The following is a 21,588-nucleotide window of genomic DNA, read 5'->3' on the forward strand; positions in this document are numbered from 1 at the left end:
CAGTGCAAGGAAGTGGCGACATGTTGTCCATATTTATACAGTCTATGCTGAGCAGCAGCAGAAATGGGAAAAAGAACACGATTTAGAATATTATAAAAAGAATAGTGCGCTATAATCTACTGTTTTAAGACCACTGAAAGCTCACTGACCCTAAACACAAAATATGTCTCTGCTGTGTTATATATATATTTTTTTACTGTTTTCTACAAAATTTTATGGTACAAGGAAAGTATTGATTGACATTCTTACGCTGAAACTATGACAGGTAATGAAGCATGCAACAGTGATAAATACCCTGTTTGGATACCCTTAATTTGTCTTTCCTTATTCATCATATGTTAGTAGAACTGCCGCTTACATTAGACACGAGTACACAAGTCTATACGAACCAGTAATTTGGGATAATCACAAACCACATTTTCAAATTATCCCAGAAGCAGATCATGACTGATAATGATAATGAAACATTAAGCGGTGCATAAATGTTACAGGGCAGTAATTCATTAGAACTGAAGGGAGCCAAAGCTTTTTTTTTTTTTGCGTGTCATTTTGTAAGTGTTGCCTTGGAAAAATGTGTCACGAATACTTTCTTTATTCTTTATTCGAGATGTACCATCTCATTTTCGAGGGGGTCCTTACAATAATGACAAACAATACAAAGATAATAGGCTAAAGAGTAAGTTGCTTTCTGAGCAATGGCAAGAGTGAACACTGGTTCAAGAAGAACAGAGAAAACAGAAGAATAGAAAACACGTATGCGAGTACATAGTAGGTACAATACACCAGTAGGTTAATGAATGGCTTGACATCGTTAGGCATGATTATACATATTTACATTCTGGATAAGAATTATGTTTGAAACTATAAATTAGAAGCCATTTTTCATAGCTAACAGCTTAAAGACCAAAAGCAGGGAAAAGCAGGTAGGTATGCTGTCGGTATAGCTGGGCATCTTCAAAAAATATAACACATCTATGTTTCAGTGATTGTTAGTATATGACACTTTTTAAATCAGTACACAAACTGAAATGACAAAACTTAAAGATGTGGTATTTCTGAGCATCACTTGCTGGAACTAATTCTCCCTGTGAACAGTTTCTGCTTAGTTTAAGACCATGATGTTGCAGTGCAGCTACAGTGGAGACCACAAGCTCATTCATTCATTCATCCGTCTTCTGTAACCGCTCGTCCTGTGAAGGGTCATGGGGGGGCTAGAGCCTACCCCAGCTGTCATCGGGTGAGAGGTGTGGTACACCCTGGACAGGTCGCCAGTCTAACGCAGGGTTAACACAGAGAGACAGACAATCAATCACACTCACATGCACACCTATGGCCAATTTAGAATCACCAGTTAACCTAAGGAGCATGTCTTTGGACAGTGGGAGGAAACCGGAGTACCCAGATGCAAACTACACACAGAAAGCTTCTTGCTGTGAGGCATCAGTGCTAATCACCACACCACTTTCCCCAAGAAATAGTTCCGTCACATAATTCAGCTTTTTACTGACTACATTTAAATTTTTTATTTTTTTTGCACTATAAAAACCAAATGACATATTAATCAGTAAGCTTTATATACAAGTATATTATTTTAACTCCAGGCTGGCGGTGTCCAGTCTGCGTGCTAGATTAACATACTCCCAACTTTAGCTTCATCCTAAATGCAAAAAAGTCGGAATGCCAATAAATCTTCTCATTTATAGGAACATACCTACAAGATCAGCCTCCAAAGACAAGAGAAACCACTTATCAAGACTGTTTCCACCAACTTGCTTGACAATTTCAGTCTTTGACTGTCATTAAGAAGCACACTAATGTACGCCATGTCGACTCATTAATGCTTTTAATGTCCATTTGACCACATTTGCAGGACATTTTGTGAGGACATCCGCTATCGTGCACACCTTTCTAATTTATCAATAAAAAGACACGTGGATGACCTTGAAGTCCTTGTGACTTATGCGCGGTTTATACCTCCACATCAGCCCAGACCCTACGCCGTAGCCTGACGCGCACCTCCCCAGAAATGTAACTACGCATCACGGCGACGCAGACAGCAAGTAGTAGAGTGTTTACGCGTTAGTATTTCCGGCTGCTTCTCCATCTCCAATTTTTGAATACATTGTTTTGGATCAGTAAAGATGGAACACACAGTGTACCGCACCGGTATGAATCGCGCTTTATCATTACAAATTCTCCTGAAATCTTTTGCTATGTTGGCTCACTGTACGTGGAATGGGAAAGCAGCAGACTCCGACTGTGGGCTATAACGTAATGCTACAGACCGATCTGTAACACAGCTGATACATTGGGAGGTTCAGGAAGTCGACCACATCGCAACTCACAATGTTCATGTGCAGGGTGATATTCACTCAGACACTAAGGTGTAACTGAGATTGTGGGTGGGGCGGCTTGTAGGACTGTGGAATGTAGAGAGGGAAAAAGTACCGAGAGAGAAGTGAGTTGTCTTCTAATCTAAAGCTGTCTGTTTGTTTATGTGACACACGAGACACATTAGTGCTAGACAAAGACACGCTTAAATAAATATGTATGAGGACAACATGCAGAGACAACATCTAAAGATTTAACATGTGAGTCTTTATGAACCTCTCACTGCATCTGTTTTGATGCAGACCCTTGCAGTCTCTGTCCAGCTTTGTCTGATCACTTGTCACACCCAGATCATTTTCATAATTTGCAGTTTGTTGAGAGTTAAGGCCAAGACACACTGTGTGTCTTAGCCTTAACTCTCTGTTGGATCCTTTTAAAGCTTCAAATCATATGACTTCAGCAATTTATACACTTTGTATTTTATAAAACAATAATAAAATAAACTATCAGTCTGATAGTGTAAATCATCTCTCTGAACAGGGGGAGACAGACTGAGACACAATTTATCCTCCATAGAGAACACACTTAGAAAAATGTTTCACCCCCATTCACCTTGCATCTGGAGCATCTGGCCATCAATGGGTCATTGTAGTACCACTCATTTGGAAGAAAGATAATCTTCCAAAGGATCTTAACAAATTCTTGACTACCTGGTTGTTAACAGATCCTAGTCATGTGAGTTTAAAGTGTGTACAAGTAACAGATGCTATTAATAAAAACCCAAACTCCTGACTGTTTTTTTTTTTTGTAGAAAGAATCCACTTGAGTGAGTGGTGAAATGCCTCAACAACTAGAGTTGCCTTTAAACTTTGTTTTATTATTGTCGTTACATTACTGTCATGAACCTCCTCAGAAAAATTCTTCATTGTATACTTTCAGTGACTCTCTGGAGTAGGATGAAGGAAAGTTAATGAGGTAGTTATCTGGATACTGCAGGTCAGGAACATTGTCCTGGTTGTTTCAATGCTCGAAAAAGCACACCTGGGACATGATAAGGGTTCGTGATATATAATCTGTGGAGTTTTGCCTTGAACTGGTCAATTTCTATCTGTTTAAAGTGCTCGGTAAACTCTGACGGCATGAAATCAGCGCTGGCTCTTCCTGCCAATATGGCGGTGTCAACAAAAAAAGTCACGTCTATAGAAGAAGATCTGCAAAGTTTGTTTACATATGCTAATTTAGCATGGCGAAACGCAGGTATGACCCAGATTATATGAGATATGGATCTTATATTAAGGACAAAGGAGGACAAAAACTTGTTTAGTGCAGCAAGGTGCTGGCACATGAAAGCATGAAGCTGTCAAAACTGAAATGGCATTTGGAAACAAAACACCATTCTCTCAAAGAAACCTGTTGAGTACTTCAGAAGACAACTACTGTCACTGAAATGTTCTGACTGTCATGTCAGCCTTATGATTAATGCTTGAATGTGACTGAGTAGTTTTAATAGGACATTGTTATATATTCAATGAGTGGGTACTCAGCTAAAGCTACATATTTTGAGTGTTTTTGAAGAGTTTTTGTTTTAATTAAAATGCAGCTAATTGAGCGTAAAAGGGAATAGTTCCCTCACTAGCATCGCCACTTGCTGGTCATTTTGGTTTATCATTACATTTGCTTTTTTGTGTTTCCATACTGTGGTATTCTATTCTACTATCTCATGTTCAACTGCACAATCTGTTTTTTCTTTGTTTTGGGTCACGGCTTGTCATCCCAATATATAGACTATTATTGGTGCTCATTTCATACTCAAACCTTCAGGCACAATTAAATAATCCACTCATCAGAGTGAATGCTGCTCATTTTATTATCAATTTTGATTGTAGAGGCTCATAACCCAGTATTATGCACGGGAGGGAAATACAGTAGGCCTTTTTCTGGAAAATGTTGGTGGAGACTTTTCACTCATGCCTTAAAAGGATTAAGGGATTAAAGGAGAATTAAACAAGAGATAATATATAATCATTACCGTAAACTTAATTGATTAATGATTAATTGTTTTTTTTTTCTTTGAGAACAAGAGTGGTGAATTTACTTTCACTGGAAGAGATCCTGAATGCCTGACTCTTTTTAGGTCTTATTAAAATGCTGAATTCTTTGGTCTGAATCATTTCCTTGTAAAAAGTGAAGAGTCTGGTAAACAATCCAATTATAAACAGGATGTAAATATGACTCAGAGAAATGTGAACGGTGTCGGAGCTCATACACACTTGCAAGAGTAGCCCAAACTTGCAAAGACTGGACAGACCACGCAATAAGACAGTTCCATCCAAAACAGATGTTCGTCTTTCATTGTCAATTAATGATTTCAATATCTGTGTGTCCACAGGAAAACAAAGTAGATGGCTGTTTTGAGCAGAGGCTGTGTGCAGTAGACAGCAGAAGCTGCCAAAGCATTACCTGTGTTGGCACTAGTGAAAAGTCTATTAAGAAATAAAATTACAAACAGGATGCATTAGTGTTTGATGGTGCACTACTGTGCTGAAATACTGCAAATACAATATATATATATTTTTTTATATATTTTTTCCACACAACATGTAATATTGATACCAATTAAGCCCCGGTACCCAGATCCCTGCAGTGAACTGTCAGTTCACTGAGACCACCCATCATCCATCATGCAGTCAGTTGATTGAATCGACACGGAGAGAAGGACATATCCAAGAGAGAGGTTAGCAAATCAGTTTGGATGAATACGAGTTGCAAAAGCTAGTTTTTCTTTAAGTTAATGCATCTGGAATACTGATTTCATAGCTGCTGTGAATGGTTTTTTATCTAATGTGATAGATAATAAGTCATTTATTTAAAATTACAATTAATTATTCTTTAATTATTATTTGTCTGAATAACAGAAGTTTTTGGGTGAAATAAAGATGTAAAGTCAAATATGCCAAGGAGTTCAATTCCATAGGTAACTGTGCAATGGAGAAATCAATCATTAATACAGTTAACCAGCAGCAATGACATTACTGTCTTGCTGACACTACACTTACTTTGGTGTCATGCTGACAGAGTCAGCAGCTGATGCTGGGCTATGTTTTCTTTCAAAGCAGGTTATAACACTGCGGCTCTGACAGAAACTTGAGCAAAGTGAGACATGAAACAGAAAACATTTTTTGTAATTCATAGAATAAGTTATATATTTTAACAAAGTATGAATAGATATTTTATAAACTATTAATGCTATTATGCCAGAGAAATGCCAAAAAGATTTTTTCAATTAAGCTGAAAACCGATTCATACATTTGGATTAACACTTAAGTTTTCAAGTGTCATCTTTTTTCCTCAAACTGACAAAATATTTTTCATATCTATGATAGGTGACTTGCAGCACGGCCTTGTGTTGTACAACAGATGCTTTCAGGCTATTCTAATATAAAACAGTGTGATAAAAAGAAAGTACTCGACTAAATACCTTGCGTGTATGCTAATGATTATTACTTTCCAGAGAAGTCACTTGTCTCTAATAAACAATTTTTTGGTATACTCTTATAGAATGAAAAACTTTGATTTGATTATAATTTATACATAGAAAGTTTTATATTGAACTTGGTGGTGGGGGTCCCACATAATTTATGGGTTTATTCCTTTCGAATTAAAGGACCAGTGTGTTGCATTTAGTGCCCTCTAGTGGTGAGATTGCAGATCTCAGTTTAAAAATGTAAAGGCCCCCCTCGACACGCTAGTGTTAGGTTTGTCTGTGCTTTTGAAGAGTGATGAGCGTCACGGACAAAGATCCTGCTGCCAGTGTTTTCCGTTGTCATGAGAAAAGCCCGTATGAACATCCCGCTGCTATGGAAAGGTCCGAGGCAACAAGTTGTGACGTGTTTGACAAATGCCAAAGGTGAAGATGTGTATACCGTAATCCAGTCACATAGAGGGTTCTTTGTAATTTTATCATATGTTTAGAGTAATATGCTGATAACCTTCATGAAGTTCCAGTCTTTAGCTTGATAAACTGTTAGAGTTGGTGGCTCCTACATGCTAACAGTTGTCCATCAGCAGTGTTCTCATGACCTGCCTGGTGCAACCACTTGAACTATTTTGAGTATAAGTCTTCCCAGTTTGTAAGCACAAGCTGGCAGTATCCTGCATAGGCTACTGGTCCTTCAAGCAGGTTTGTGTGGAACAAATAGAGAAGTTTCCTGCGGCTAACTGGAGGGGTTCTCTTGTGTATTTGTCTCTGACTGCAAGTGTTTTCTGCAGCTAATAAAATGGCAACTTCTTTGTTATACAGTACAAAAAAAAAAAAACCTTAATCACAAAAGAAGTGAGGAAGAAATCGGGAATTACCCGATAGTTGAGGTGCAATTCATTAGTACTTGCTGATGAGTCCTAATATCGTAAAACATTAGATAGCAGATAATAGTTTGTTGCTGTTACTGGTATCTGTAATTCATTAGATACTGTAGTTATTAGTTCATAATTATCCGTAAATCAATCATACTCCTTGTTTTGCACTGAAATCATTTCAGATTAACTGTGATTCACACAAAAACACTGGCTGCTCATTTATTACCGATTACTTCAACACTAGTTACTCTTTTTGTGCACCATCAAGTTATGATAAATCATACTGAGTAGTAGCGAAACAATATACTGACAATTGTCCCATTAGAATTGACCTTTGTCAATCCCATCATCTCATTCTCTTAAGGCGTAAGTAGGAAGCGCTTACTAATTCCTCATTTTATATACAGAACACATACATTGACAGTCAACAGAGGGTTGTGGCAAACTACAGACTGAACTACACACTGGCTGGCTGTAGTCACAAAGAACATAAAAGAACGTAAAAAGATGAACCTTCAATATGTAGCTGTTAGACGAGTTAAAATTGACTTGCATGTTTTACTTGAATCATCTTTAAAGACACCACAGTTCAGATATTTTACTGTACTTGACGACTCTTTCCTACATTAACTTTTAACATATTCTTGATATGACACACACTCACCACACTACTTGAAACGGCAAATCTGTCAACACTGACGGCCTGGATTTGTTTCGTTCTTGTGTGTTGCTGTGGCTGTGTTGTTGACACAGTGTTGTATTAATATCCCTTATCCCACAAACATGGATCCCCACTGAGAATTTCCAGTCTACTGTGACTTCCCTCTGTGCATTCAGCCGCTTCCTAATGGGCTGTCAATACAGTGTGAATAATTAAAAACAGGATGTTATTAGTAAAGTGTTAATTTAATTAATCAATATGGGCAATCTGGAAAAGTCATTAATATAAAGTCATTTTTTGAAATTCCTCATTATTAGTTAATGAATCATTCATTACTATCAATAAATTATAAAAATTGTGTCAGTCAGTAACACTGTATCATTTTGCCTACACATTGCCATTTGCCATGGGGATGTAAAGAATGACACAACTTGTAGCGCTAAAATATTTAAAAGAAATATTCCTTAAGAGACTTAATGATGTTTTCACTAAATATAATATACACGTAAGGGCTGGTCCTTGCACTAATTGAATAAGAAGGAAAAATCTCCTGGATCTTGAAAAAGATAAAATACTAAACTAAACTTTCCTTTTTTCTCTTTGCATGACCACAGCCCTAAAGTTTTAAAGAGTCATGAAATTCAGTTGACTTGTTGAGTCTATGGCCATGGACTTAAGTCCCATTATTTTCAATTAGTATACTGGCGATTTGAGTCCTGTGTGGGCCCATTTTTAAGTTTTTCATTTTTTTTTTTCCATAATGAATGCTTTGCAAAACTTTCAAATATTTATTAGATTTTGTTAGATAGATTAATCCTTAAGGAATCCTGTTTTTTTCTCTCAGAATTTACTGCTCTTAGGAATTTGAAGGAGGGAAATGTAATGCCTTGGAGACGAGGTCGTTTCGCTGAGTGACACAACCCCTTCTGATAGAATACACGCTCAGAGTGTCGCACAGTCTTCAAGCACAGCGTTTCTGAATTAAGCTTGTCTTGGCCAACTGGTGTGCGCATCGCCAGACAGGAAGATCAGTAAAGCCTCGTGGCCGAGTGTGGCAGAGCTGTCACAGCAGTGACATTGATGTGCCTGTTGGGTTGTCAACACGGGCACTTGTCAACTCGGATGCACTGTGAACTTAGTCTTAAACAGCCCAAAGTCATGACACCGAAGCCGTGCCACTGGAGTGGTCATGTAGCTGCTTTATGAAGTTTTGCTCAGGACAGAAATTTTGGATACAACCTCCTGAGTGATGAGCATTCAGTTAAGGCTGTAATGGTGGCTAGCAAAGACTTTGCAAATGGAACACAACAAAATGCATGGAGGTAATTACAACATTCATGTTTATTGTGTCCTCAATATATTGATTATTTTAGCAAATAGCAAAGGCAGTTCTGTCATAAATTAAATTAAATGGTACCGACTCTGTATTTCTATTTAGTAATAATGCAGTTATAAATGTAGGTAAACCACTGGCTCTGTACATTTTATTCGGACATTAACTAAGGCTATTGAATTTCTCAAATTCTTATGAGCCATTAGGAAACATTCATCACCTGCACTTATAAATGACAATAATTTACGGGTTCTGTACTGCACCAAGTCATTTACAAAGAGTAGGCAGTTAGGCAGTCTAGAGGAAGGTTTTCTGCAACCTGGCAACCCAAGAGTTGTCATTACTTGTCAGTTTAATTTACATCATAATCGGCACAAATGAATCCATTAACTGCAGTTGTCCTTTACAAATGGCACTTTATGAGAAAGTCTTACCAAAATGTATGCGAGTTGGCATGGGGTGAGTATAGGCCAATGATTCATTATTATTATTATTATTATTATTATCTGTGTGCATCACTGATGCTCTGCACACTTCACCCTGTGCACAGGGCCTCCTCTTTTTTGTGGAATAGGACATGGAGGATCTGTAACATGATGTAATGTACACTGGGAAAAGAGAGAAGAAGCAGGTATGTCTTTAAGGCAAGGTTAAGTAAGGTACAAATGAAGTAAAATGTGCATTTCTGGAGCAGATTCCATCCAGTCATTTACAATAAAAATACAAAAGCAATTAAAAAACACAAGCTAAACAAATTTAACAGAAACAAGTCAGAACAAATAGGTCTTCAGCTGCTTTATGAAAGTGTCCACATTGTCCACGAATAAGAGAGAGTCCCAAAGCTGAGGGGCAACTAACTTCAAGGCATACTCTCGTCTTGTCTTTAGCCTGAAGTGAGGAACAACCTACTAACCCTGATGAGCCCAGGGTGTGAAATGGCCGCAGTGCATGATGGAGATGAGCGATCCCGTATTCCCACACATTTTCACAGCGCAGTCATAGTCCGGTGTAATGTTTAGAGATTTTAAATCAGAAGGAGGCATATGTTAAAGTGTGTAGCATAAAATGTTAAGGTTATGGATCAGAACTGCGACACGGGCTGCCGCGATTAAAGAGATGTGTCAAAGGTAGGGCTCCAAGAGGAGGGGGTTGTGGCTGCGTCAGGACGAAATCGATGAACATACGGGGAATAAATAGGCCAATCACTCAGACGGTCAGCCATATTGAGCGGGTGGCAACAGGCCACGGGCTCATAACGGTTAAGAGATACCTGAAAGAGTGCTGATTGTATGAAATATGAGCACAATGCCTGCCGCTCTGTACATCATTACAGGTGTGGGTCCTGGGCCTTATGGCAGTTGATTCTGTTAGATGGGTGGCTTCGGTGCTCACTTTAGAGAGCATAAAATAGAAATGATTGTGTTTCATTGTTGAGAACCCGGTTTCAAATATGTGCCCGTTGGTTTCACTGTGAGATGCAGTGTCCTCTCTACATACTTGGAAAATGTGGAATTGGAAACCGTGAACTCATATTTAAAGTCTCTATTTTATCATTTAGTTTGTGAAATATTGATAGAGGCCGATTCATGTAACCAGTCCTTGTTTGTGTCTTCCAAAATTCGATGCCATGAATAGACACCTTCGGACGCTTGGCATTCATCTGTAAGGAACGACACAAGGTCGCTGCGAGCGGATTAAGTTTGTTGCTAGTGGTGTGCTATGAATCTGAGTACATCTGAGTGAATCTGTTCTGCCGATATGCTGTACGGTTTTCAGAGACGAGCCGAATCATGGGAAACCTTCGGGGGATTGAGAAGGGGTGAGCATAAAACACCAGCCAACGCAAGAAGTGACATAGTTGGTATTAATTATTCTCATATGTGGATGAGTCAGCCTTCCTGAAAAGATTTTTGTTGCCCAACTTTTATTTCCATCTTCCGACAAAGTGCTGCGACAGAGGGCCGCGCTGAATCCTACATCCTGGAGCACACGCTCGCAGCTACGAGCATAAAATGAGCGAATTCAGCACCAGAAACGAGTCATGGATCAGCAAATGCTCTCATTTCAGGTTATATCTGCGGATCAGAAAACTAGACAGAATTTTAAGTGCCAGCATGAGCAGAACATGTCCAGGAGATTGTGAGCAAAAGACCACATCTGCATCATCATCATCGTCCATCCACAGCAGAAATGCACCAGTGCCTTCTCCGGGGAGGACAGTATTGATAGCTGTGGGGCTTGATCGCCCGATGCCCACATTTCTTGTCTGAATATGTCATAAGGGGCTGACAAGGCCTGTCATATTTCAAAGGCGCCTCCAAACGCGGCTGAAAAATACAACCTTCTTTTGCCACAGTTTGAAGGACACAGTTTATCCTTTGGAGCTTCCATTTGCACACTATCTATTTTCATTATTTACTGCTGAAATTCTGTCACAGGCAAAGAAGTTAGGAAGGATGTGTATTCGCGACATATTTGCATGTAAATGTTGAGCTGTCTTCAGTAAATATAACATGTAAAGTATTGAAAAGGTGTCACTTAATGCTGTTAATGTCATGTAAGGTGTAGCTGAGATAAACTATTAAGTGGCATCCTTTATTGTATTTTCTGAAGGTCAAGTCACTGATTACAGACTCAACAAATGAAACTTCTCACTAAAATTGTTACAAAAGGTTTGGCTCAATCTTTGTGGTCTCACAATTGCGTCTGATAGAGCAGGACTAAGCAAATGCAACACATTCAGGACACAAAAAAAGAACTGATGTTTTCATCTCATGTATTTCTCAATCAAAACGCACGTGAGAGAGCTCTTCTGGTGAGGGGCTTGGCTCTCAAATCAAGGCCGAGTGCACTGGTTGGCCTCGGAAATCAATCGGTGTAAAGGAAAAAAAAAAAAAAGGAGTCGTGCAGCTTGATCGTGTGAACATATTGATTTAATACCACACTTCCACACCTGACATACACCGATCAGGCAAAACATTATGACCACAGACAGGAGAAGTAAATAACATTGACCATCTTGTGACAATTCAATGTTCTGCTGGGAAACCTTTGGACCTGGCATTCGTGTGGATGTTACTTAGACATGTAGCACCCACCTAGACCAGACCAGGCACCCCCACCCCATAGCAATGACACTCCTTGATGGCAGCAGGCTAACACAGGCACACACGCAAAAAAAAAAAAAAAACGCTTTAGGAACAACTCAAAAAAACACGAAGAACAGGATGTCCATTCTCTGATGAGTCACAGCTGTTTGGGAGGAACAAGGGACAATATTAGGAAGGTTGTTATAATTGGTGCCTGATCGGTGTATTGTGATACGTACTGTTGTCAACTTGATCATAGTTGAGGTATTTCCTCAACCCTATGATAAGTAAAATCAATGTCTATCCTAAAAATTCAGATTCGAGAATCCACAAAAGCAGATGAGTCAATGAACGTCTTTTTTTTGTTTGTTTGTTTGTTTCCCAAGAGCAGCAGCGCAAACACGTCTCTAGCTGTAACTCATCCGTTCCAACTTTAAGAAGTTGCAGCTCAAAGCTATTTTAACCTCAAAAAGTAAAAGAAAAAAAAGAAAAAAAACAACATCAACAACAACCGATGCCTGAGTCGGTGGAAGCGCTGCCACACAAGCTCCCTCCGGTTGTTCAGACTGGAGAAAAATACCAGCGACCAGATCACACCATCTGACTGGCATTCCGTAATGGAGCAAGACGGGGTGCAGCGCTTGCACGCGGATTCTCTCCGCCATCCTGCAATGCTCATTCATTCATTCAGCGTAAAACCAATTTCCAAGCAAATAATCTGTTTTAAGTCCTAATAAACAAACATAAACACATTGCTGCAAATGTGTGATTTGTATTCATGGCTTCTGTTGCAAACAGGACTCAGTTATCCTTGTTTTTTCGTTTGTTTTAATTTTCTGCTCATCTATCTGAGCCGGGCACTCTTTTTAAAAGCTTTTTAAAAGATCCAACAATGCAGATGCTAGTTTCTTTACAAAACCCAAACTCTGTGGTTTATTAATTGAGAGCAACCTGTCTAACACGTGTTTCTATACTTTAATGACATAATATATATTTATATTGTATTTATTGAATCATATCAATTGAAATTAAACAAAAATATTCATTTCATTCATTCATTCATTCATCTTCTGTAACCGCTTATTCCTGTGAAGGGTCGCGGGGTCTGCTGGAGCCTATCCCTGCTGTCATCGAGCGAGAGGCGGGGTACACCCTGGACAGGTCGCCAGTCCATTGCAGGGCTAACACAGAGAGACAGACAACCATTCACACTCACATGCACACCTATGGCCAATTTAGAATCGCCAATGAACCTAACCAGCATGTCTTTGGACGGTGGGAGGAAGCCGGAGTACCTGGAGAGAACCCACGCAGACACAGGGAGAGGCATCAGTGCTAACCACCTCGCCACTGTGCCACACTAAACAAAAATATGAATAAATTAATTAAAAAAACTTGTTTGTACAGTACCTATCAGGACTAAGTTTCAGTTATAAAAAAACAAACAAAAAAAAATGAATAACATATTGTCATTATTTAAATAGAAAATTAAAGTGATAAATCGTACACAGACAGTGATTGCTCCGCAGTTGTTGTTACTTGTTGTCAGCCACATTCTTGTCTCCTCTGAGCGATGAGACGCCGTAATGAGCGTTCACCAACAATGAGGGGACACTCAAGGAACGAGACAGGAAGAAACCGGTGGCAAGTAGTAATTAAATGGCTCCTCAACCTCGCATTACTGGTGGAAAGGGCTGACATTAATAAAGGGGGAAAAATGGAGACAAATGATTAACAGACAGGGCCCGCACACGCATGAAAGGTGCTCGAGAAATCCTGCCTCCCTTCCCCAAATCTTGGCAGGAAGGACTTAAAACTCCCTCTAACCACCGCACATCAAATTCAAACACATCAAAGACTGACGCCGTAGGAGGAAGCTCTTGATGACTTAAATGTCTCCACTTTTGGCCGAACATCAATACGGATAAACAAACGTGTGCGCGCAGAGGCAGATAATCTAACAATTTAATGGGTCTGAACATTTTACTTTTTACAGATTAGGCAAATAGATGAAATGATACAGAACGAACATCCAAGGGTGCTGGAAATACGGTAACATGTCAGTATACGTGGCGTCAGCGTGGGCAGCAATATAATTTCTATCACTGCAATTGCTGCGAAGGCAAATTGCATGGAATGGGAATATCACACGCTGATCAATGTCCAAACATGATCAGAGCCTTGAGTAATTAGCCATAACATGTTTTCTGTTGAACTATTGCTTTGCAACAAACAAGAGCGCTTACAGTCGATGCATTTAATGCCCCGGGGGCATAAAAGCACACGGATGATGTCAGTGCTATGAATTGATCCATTATGCGAGATACGCAGCTACGTAATGTTAGGGGCTGACTGGAGCTGAATTGCGGATGCACGTATTTTATTTCACATTTTACTTTGTGCGATACTTTGTTTGGACTATCAGTGGGATCTGAGTTGTCAATAAAGACCGCAGCAGCAATAATCCAGACTATTGATGGTGTTTGCACAGCTTAATTGGCATGGTGGGTCAATGCATTGATTAAACATTAATAGTTAATAATACTACCCAATTATATCACAAGATCCTGAACTAGCTTTGACTGGCCAGGACAGAAATCAGGAAAATGTCTCTAAAGGGAAAACGATAGAAAAGACATGATTCTATATGGACCAAGAGAATAATATAATTTCATTTTGCAGTAACAGCTCAAGCAGACGCTGCATGATAACATTATGGTGGCAGAAGGAACAAATCTGTAGTTTTCAGAGGTTTCTTGAAGCCCTCCCGCGTCCGTCTTTGAGCCACCTGTTCGGTGCAGTGATTCTGCCAGTCCGTGGTAGTCCTCAAGCCCCGTCACGCAGGGGGACAAGGCGAGGTCTCATTGGCAGCATAGTTAGCGGTAGTTGGTGCAGGCCACAATGCTTTGTGTTTTGAAGGAACTTTCACAAACATGCAGCAGTGGCCATATGGCGGAGGTTTTTTGAGTTGGTTGCTAGGCAGTAACAGAAGGTCAGGCTCGTCGCATCCGGAAAGCATTGTGCTTTTACACGGGAGGGGAAGAGGTGGAGAGATTCGCTCGGCCAATCGGAGCGGCTGATGCAGATGGTCTCGGCGGCAGCAGGCGAGGACGGTGAATCATTTTGGTATGAGAAGCTACAGTTGTTATAGGTGTCTCAGTCTGTTTACTGACTGTCAACACAGGTGCAGTATAAAGATCTTAATGTAATTATTATTTATTGAAAGGCAAAAGTGAGGATTGTGAAAATTGCATTTTCACTGCATACAATACTTCTTTCTATTGCATTTGATTTGCTTTTCTGTTTAATTAGAAGAAGAAATTAATATATCAGGCATAATAATATGACCACCTTCCTAATATTGTGTAGGTCTCCCTTGTGTCTCCCTGGCAACCGAATGTTGTTAGTGGGGGCCTCTGGGTCTTATGGCATTGAGGGGAGGGTGCTCTGTGGATCAGACTTGATCCAGTGCACCCCACAGATACTTGATCAGTTTAGGATAGTGTCATTGCTATGGGGTGGGGGTGCCTGGTCTGGTCTAGGTGGGCGGTGCATGTCTAAGTAACATCCACACGAATGCCAGGTCCAAAAGTTTCCCAGCAGAACACAGCATTGTCACAAGATGGTCAATGTTATTTACTTCTCCTGTCAGTGGTTTTAATGTTGTGGCGAATCAGTGTAGTCTAATATAGTGCTATCATATGGTGATAAAAATACACACAGCATCTCAGAAATTACAACTGGTGTCATGATGCCACTGGGTCGGGGTATTTTGCAAAACTGCAGGCGTCTAATGTCGCAACGAACCTGAACTCTGTTGTCCAACTGTGCTTAAAAGTCCTGCCAGGTCTTCTTGCCATGTCGCGTGTAAATTGGAGCAGAGCGGTTTCCTCTTTGCTCGGCGGTTGCAGCAGCTGTGCTTTCACACGGCAATAATCGCTCAGCATCGACTGTGCGCTGTTTTTGGAAATACAGTTTCAACACATTATGTCAACATTAAGTCATCATGCTGATTTTATCACAAACGCGGCCACGTTGGCAGTAGACTGTCCATCCACAAGAAAAGGACCACATATATTGTTTTTTTTATTCGCTGTGATAGCATGCGCTGGAATTATGATGGCAGCAGGCGATACAGTTGCAGAGCCACATGTTTTGACCATAAATCTTTAACCTTAACCATATACAGTATTTATGATTATAACCCAGGGGCTTGAGAGGTCCCGGGGCCCTAGGTCTAGAACCTTTGTTTGAAGTAAATGTGAATCAAGCAACTAGTAAACAACTACAAGATGAACTGAACCAGAGTCCAGGGACCGTATAAAAGAAGTGGATGCAGCCTCCAGGTCTGAAAGGTTAAGGCCAGTGTATGTGTGGGTCAGGTAACCTTCCTTCCAGCAGCCAAACCTAAGGCTTCAAAACAGTATAGCCCACAATCCAACGTGTATATATTCCCAGTGGCGACGACCTTAAGAAATGAAGAAAAAAAAAAGAAAAAGAAAAACTACAAAGAGCTCCACAATGATGACAAGTAGCTGCAATATTACAACAAAGATGCAGACTCACTTCAAAAGGGGTGATGCAAAATTAACACAAATAGATGCAAAACCACTGCAAACAGACACTGACCAGAGACAAGAAAAACCGCAGGGACTTGAACAAGGTAACAAAAGAGAACAAGGACTTGATGAGAACGGCCTGTTTCACTGAATAAATCGCTCTGTAACTCAGACTTTTGTGACGCGTCCTTTCCACCCGTCATAAAATAATTAAAAGCGGCACGTCACTCGTGATAACCTGGTTACAGCTTGTCGCGGATTAGTCCAGTAATGCTGCTTAGCTCAATTAAGACGAACACCCTGGGTCACTGTCAAGGAAAAGTGATGTTTTAGCTTTAGAAGTAAACATAAAATGAGACAAGGCTTACAGAGTCTTGTAGCTGTTTTCCATAATGTCATGTTCAATAAAGGGCTTCAACATTCTCTGGAGCCCCTGACCAGATGACAGAGTGACTTATACTGGCTGCCGGGTTCGGCTAAATAATATTTTGCTTCTTTTACGGTTTTCTCTGCAGTCAAATCCTTCCCTCCAGCTTACTCCTTCTGGGCAATGTTGTCTCAAGTTTCTGTTCCACTTCATCTCTCTGCCTAGCATTTGCCTCTACCAGTAATAATTGCCCTAGACAAAATCCTTTTAAATGCATAGATCTGTGAAAAGTGTAGAGATAAAGGCTACTGGTGTTGGCGCAGTCAAACCCTGCATGCATGATGCCCAGAAAAGCCCTTTTTACAGCATTCCTGCAAACGCTATGATAACATATCATGTTCAAGCCTATCATTGTGGATTTAATTCTAAATCTTGCAGTCGGAATAATAAAATGAACCGACTTGTGAAAGACCTCTCTGCAAGTAAAAATTAAACAGGTGGCTCAAAATACATGATGAAAGTTAGACAGAGATATTACTTATGTTTTGTCTTTCTGCAGACTACACATAAGTGAACCATACCTATTGTACAAATAGACAGTGTCTAAAGACAATCATATTAGGAATATCTGGAGAGGTGTTTAGTATGCAGTATGTTTATGTTGGCAGGTAGTGCGGATGTTTAACGACCACTGCATCATTTGTGCCCCTCTTTGTCCAAGTTACAACCTGTGTGTCCATGCGTTTATGCTTTTCACACACTCCTCACAGGGATATTTAGTCATATCAGACAGGCAGACAGCTTAAGAGACCTGCTGCAAGATTAATACATCTGCGCGGATGTACTCCTCAGTCCAAGGCAGCACTGTGAAGTGACAGATCTAGTGTTCATAGCGTTCATTTGCTCCAATGACATGGCAAGTCAATCCATTACCAAAGCACACAGTACGTGTAATGAACCGCGGTGAATAAGACTGATCAAGATAGCATACCTCTGTCTGAGATATTTCACTCTGATATTTTTAGGAGGTGCGGCCTCGAAAAGAGAGAAGAAAAAAAAGATCATCCTTTTCCTGGCATTATGGATGTTTATGTGCGTGCACTTTATCTTCTTGTTTGGTATGTGTGGCGTGTTGTACTGGGTGAAACAGCAATCGATTCCGTGTGGTCATGCGGCCTTGGAACAAACACTCTTTGCATGTTCCATATTTTCTTCTGGGGAAGCCGCTGATAACAGAACTGAAAACTCTTTTGCGTGTATGTCTTTTGCAAATACGACTCGTGTGAATGAGTTTCAGTCTATAAACAGTCTAGATGCCTTCATGTGGTGTTATAGATGGTGTGCTTGCTTTCTGGTGAGCAAGGGATCCAGTTCCAGATGTGAACTGGAACTTCTGAACCGCATTTCAAGTACAAATGAAACAAACACAAAAAAACATTTGAGCAGAAAATCTGTCAGATAAATAACAGCTCTGGGTTTGTTTGAAGCGTTCTGAATATTGAGCCTGATGGCTATAATAGACAATCTGGTCTCCTTTAAGGCTTATATATACCATCTGGTGTAATTTTCCCCAAGAGGTCAGCATATCTGAAGAGGAGAGGCCCCTGCCAGAAAGCATCTCAGTTTTTTGACGACATTTGGTAAAGGATTATTGACCCGTCCTGCATTAGTTCTCCTCTTAGAATCTACCAGTATAGTGCAGTTCCGGTGAAAATGTTAATTTAACATCCACATTTTGGTGTTATGCATTCTGCTTTCTTCAGTGATTGCACATACTGTATATTACAAGCCCTCATCAATGTACCTTTGTGTCGGACAATTTAGCTCTATTCATAAAGGTTCTAAATGTATATCATTTTCTGTTCTTGTATTTAAAAATCTGCAAGTAGACGGTAAAGTTACAGTATAAAAGAAGTATAAAAACTAAGCATCATCATTAAACAAGAAGTAGTTTTTGAAAAGAAATATGTCCTCATATGGGTTTATTTCACTATACACTATTACAATAAAGTGTAAACCAATAAACCAATGTTGTTAATACGAGCTTAGTGATAGCTGGGTGGACTGTATGGTGATGTTCGGATGCCGTAGTGTCACCTTGGTGTGTCTACAAGAACACTCGGACTCCAGAATGCAGTCAACTATTTACTTCTTCTTAAGGCAGCACAGTTACACACAAGGACAATTTGTACAGGGCTAAGGCACCAGAATTGGGCTATCTTCAAATATCTGTTTGTATTCGTAGCAACTTGTGGTAATAACTTATATGTGTGTGTGGTACTTTGTGGTCTAAAGAAAAGGAGAGAAAATAAAGCACATTGGTTTCTATAATAAACATAAAGTCTGAATATGCATAAATACACCAAATCTGTATATTACACATAAGGATTATCAAATAGTGCAATCTTGGTTCATCTGTAGTGCAATACCGCCACCTAGAGGCTAATCGCGGTCATACACAGGAATAATGGCACATATTCAGCAATTAAGCATGCTATTCATATGCTAATGCCGACTATAACTTCGGAATACACCGCGACAATAGTTATAACTTTAACATAATGGCAGTCATTAGCACCTAGCACACATTTACATCTTCAGAAAGACATAAACAGCAATACATTTCAAACGGACTTGAATTATCTTAGGCACAGAAGTTAACATCTAGCTCCACAGGTTCTAAATGGCAATTAAATGCCTACTACCAAAACGAACACATTTACACAGGATAAGGATAACAAAGAGTTAACAAACTGACTTACATATTTGTCACGAACGCACAAAGGATCTTCAAACGAGCAGGAATGGAATTTAACAACAAAAACGAGACTAACATCCAAACGCTGCATCACTCGTGGGCTTCATCACTCACGGCACTCGTGCCTCACGCATGTTCAGCTGCGCATGCGCGAGGAAGTCCTGATTTTGTCCGTGGCCTTTCCAACACAGCCGCCCCCACATTTGGTGACAAAGGTGCTCACGGAAAGGCCATCAACTGGTCCGGTCAGGGAATGCTGGGGTCGTCGTCGGGGATCTCAGGCAGGACAATGAGACGGACGATGGGCCTGGTGTACACTTTGTCCTTGATCTGTACCTCGGCGCTTCTCACATGACCATCAGGACCTGGAAATACTGTCAACACCTTTCCAATCTGCCAGAGGGACCGGGGCAACTGAGGATCCACCATCATGACCACGGATCCAACTGTGACGTCCGGTGCAGGAGTCGTCCATTTCCCTCTCATTTGCAGGCCAGGTAGGTAGTTCTTCACAAAGGCTGTCCAGAACCGATCTGCGAGAACTTGAGAGTGTCTCCACCTCCGACGTCCGAGGAGCTCTGACTGTGGATAAACCACTTGGGGCAGGGCGCTGTCAAGCCGCCCCATTAGCAATGAGTTTGGGGTCACCGGATCCAAATCCGCTACGTTTGCTGAAACATAGCCTAGCGGTTTGGAGTTGAGTATGGACTCAATCTCAATGAGGACGGTTCTGAGCACCTCCTCACTCACTGTCTGGGAACCGATGGTGGTGTACAGAGCAGCTTTGACCGAGCGGATTTCTCGTTCCCATGCACCACCAAAATGGGGTGCCGCTGGAGGGTTGAAGTGGAACAAAATCTGCTGAGTGGCCAGGTGTTGCTGGACCTCGGGGCTTAAGTTGGAGAAGGCTTCCTTCAACTCTTTCTCTCCCCCTCGGAAGTTGGTTCCTTGGTCTGAAAACAACTCGGCTGGCTTGCCTCGTCGAGCTATAAACCTCCGTAGGGCCATCAAGAAGGAGTCAAGGTCAATTGACACTAACAGATCCATGTGCACTGCTCTTGTGGTTAGACACTTAAAGAGTAGTCCCCACCTCTTTTCTGTTCTTCTGCCCAACTTGACTACAAGTGGGCCAAAGCAGTCCATGCCACAGGAGTAGAATGCCGGCTTGAACAGTCGAAGCCGTGGAGGTGGTAGGTCAACCATCTTCTGAACTGCTGGTTTGGATCTCCATCGGCAGCACTCAAGGCATCGGCGTTGGTGACGCTTAACTGCCTCACGGCCTCTGAGAATCCAAACTCTGCGCCTCAGTTCGGCGAATACTCGCTCAGGTCCAGGGTGGCAAAGCTTTGAGTCGTACTCCTGAATGAGCAGCCTTGTATATGGGTGAGCTGGATCAAGTACAATGGGATGTACAGCCTCCGGATCAAGCCCTTCCACTCTACGAAGACGCCCTCCCACTCTGATGACCTGATGGGCTGGGTCGAACTCAGGTGAGAGACAAAGGAGGTGACTACTGGATGCCACAGGTTTGCCTGACTTGAGGAGTTCGTAGTCATCTGGAAAGCTCTCTTGCTGAGCATTCTGGAATGCAAGCATTTCTGCAGCCTGATATGTACTAGCAGAAACCGGTCCGGACAGGCTGGCCGCCCCATGAAGCTCCTGAGCAAGAGACTCCACCAGGTCTTTCCAAGTCTTGAATGTTGGCCTGTCTGGATTGGCAGACGTACTCAGTCCACAGAAAGTAGAGCGCTTGAGCTCAGTTGCATCCTCTGAAACCAAATCGCTTGGTGGAGGGAGAGTAGGCCACTCGTCAGTGGGTAGCTTTAAGAACTCTGGTCCTTCACACCATCTGTTTGGTTCGGCCAACTCTTGCAAAGATTTGCCTCGAGTGAGGTCGTCTGCTGGATTCTTGGAGGACTCAATGTAGCGCCAGGCTTTGAGGTCAGTGAGCTCTTGTATTTCCGCCACTCTAGTGCCGACGAATACTTTGAAGCGGCATGACTCCGAGTGAAGCCAGGTGAGGACTGTTGTTGAATCACTCCAAAGCACAACGTGGCGGATCTCCAAGGTAAGCTCGGTCCTCAACAGCTTTGCTAACTGAGCTCCAGTAACAGCTGCACACAGCTCCAAACGA

The sequence above is a fragment of the Chelon labrosus genome, assembly GCF_963514085.1.
Source record: "Chelon labrosus genome assembly, chromosome: 11".
Classification (NCBI taxonomy): Eukaryota; Metazoa; Chordata; class Actinopteri; order Mugiliformes; family Mugilidae; genus Chelon; species Chelon labrosus.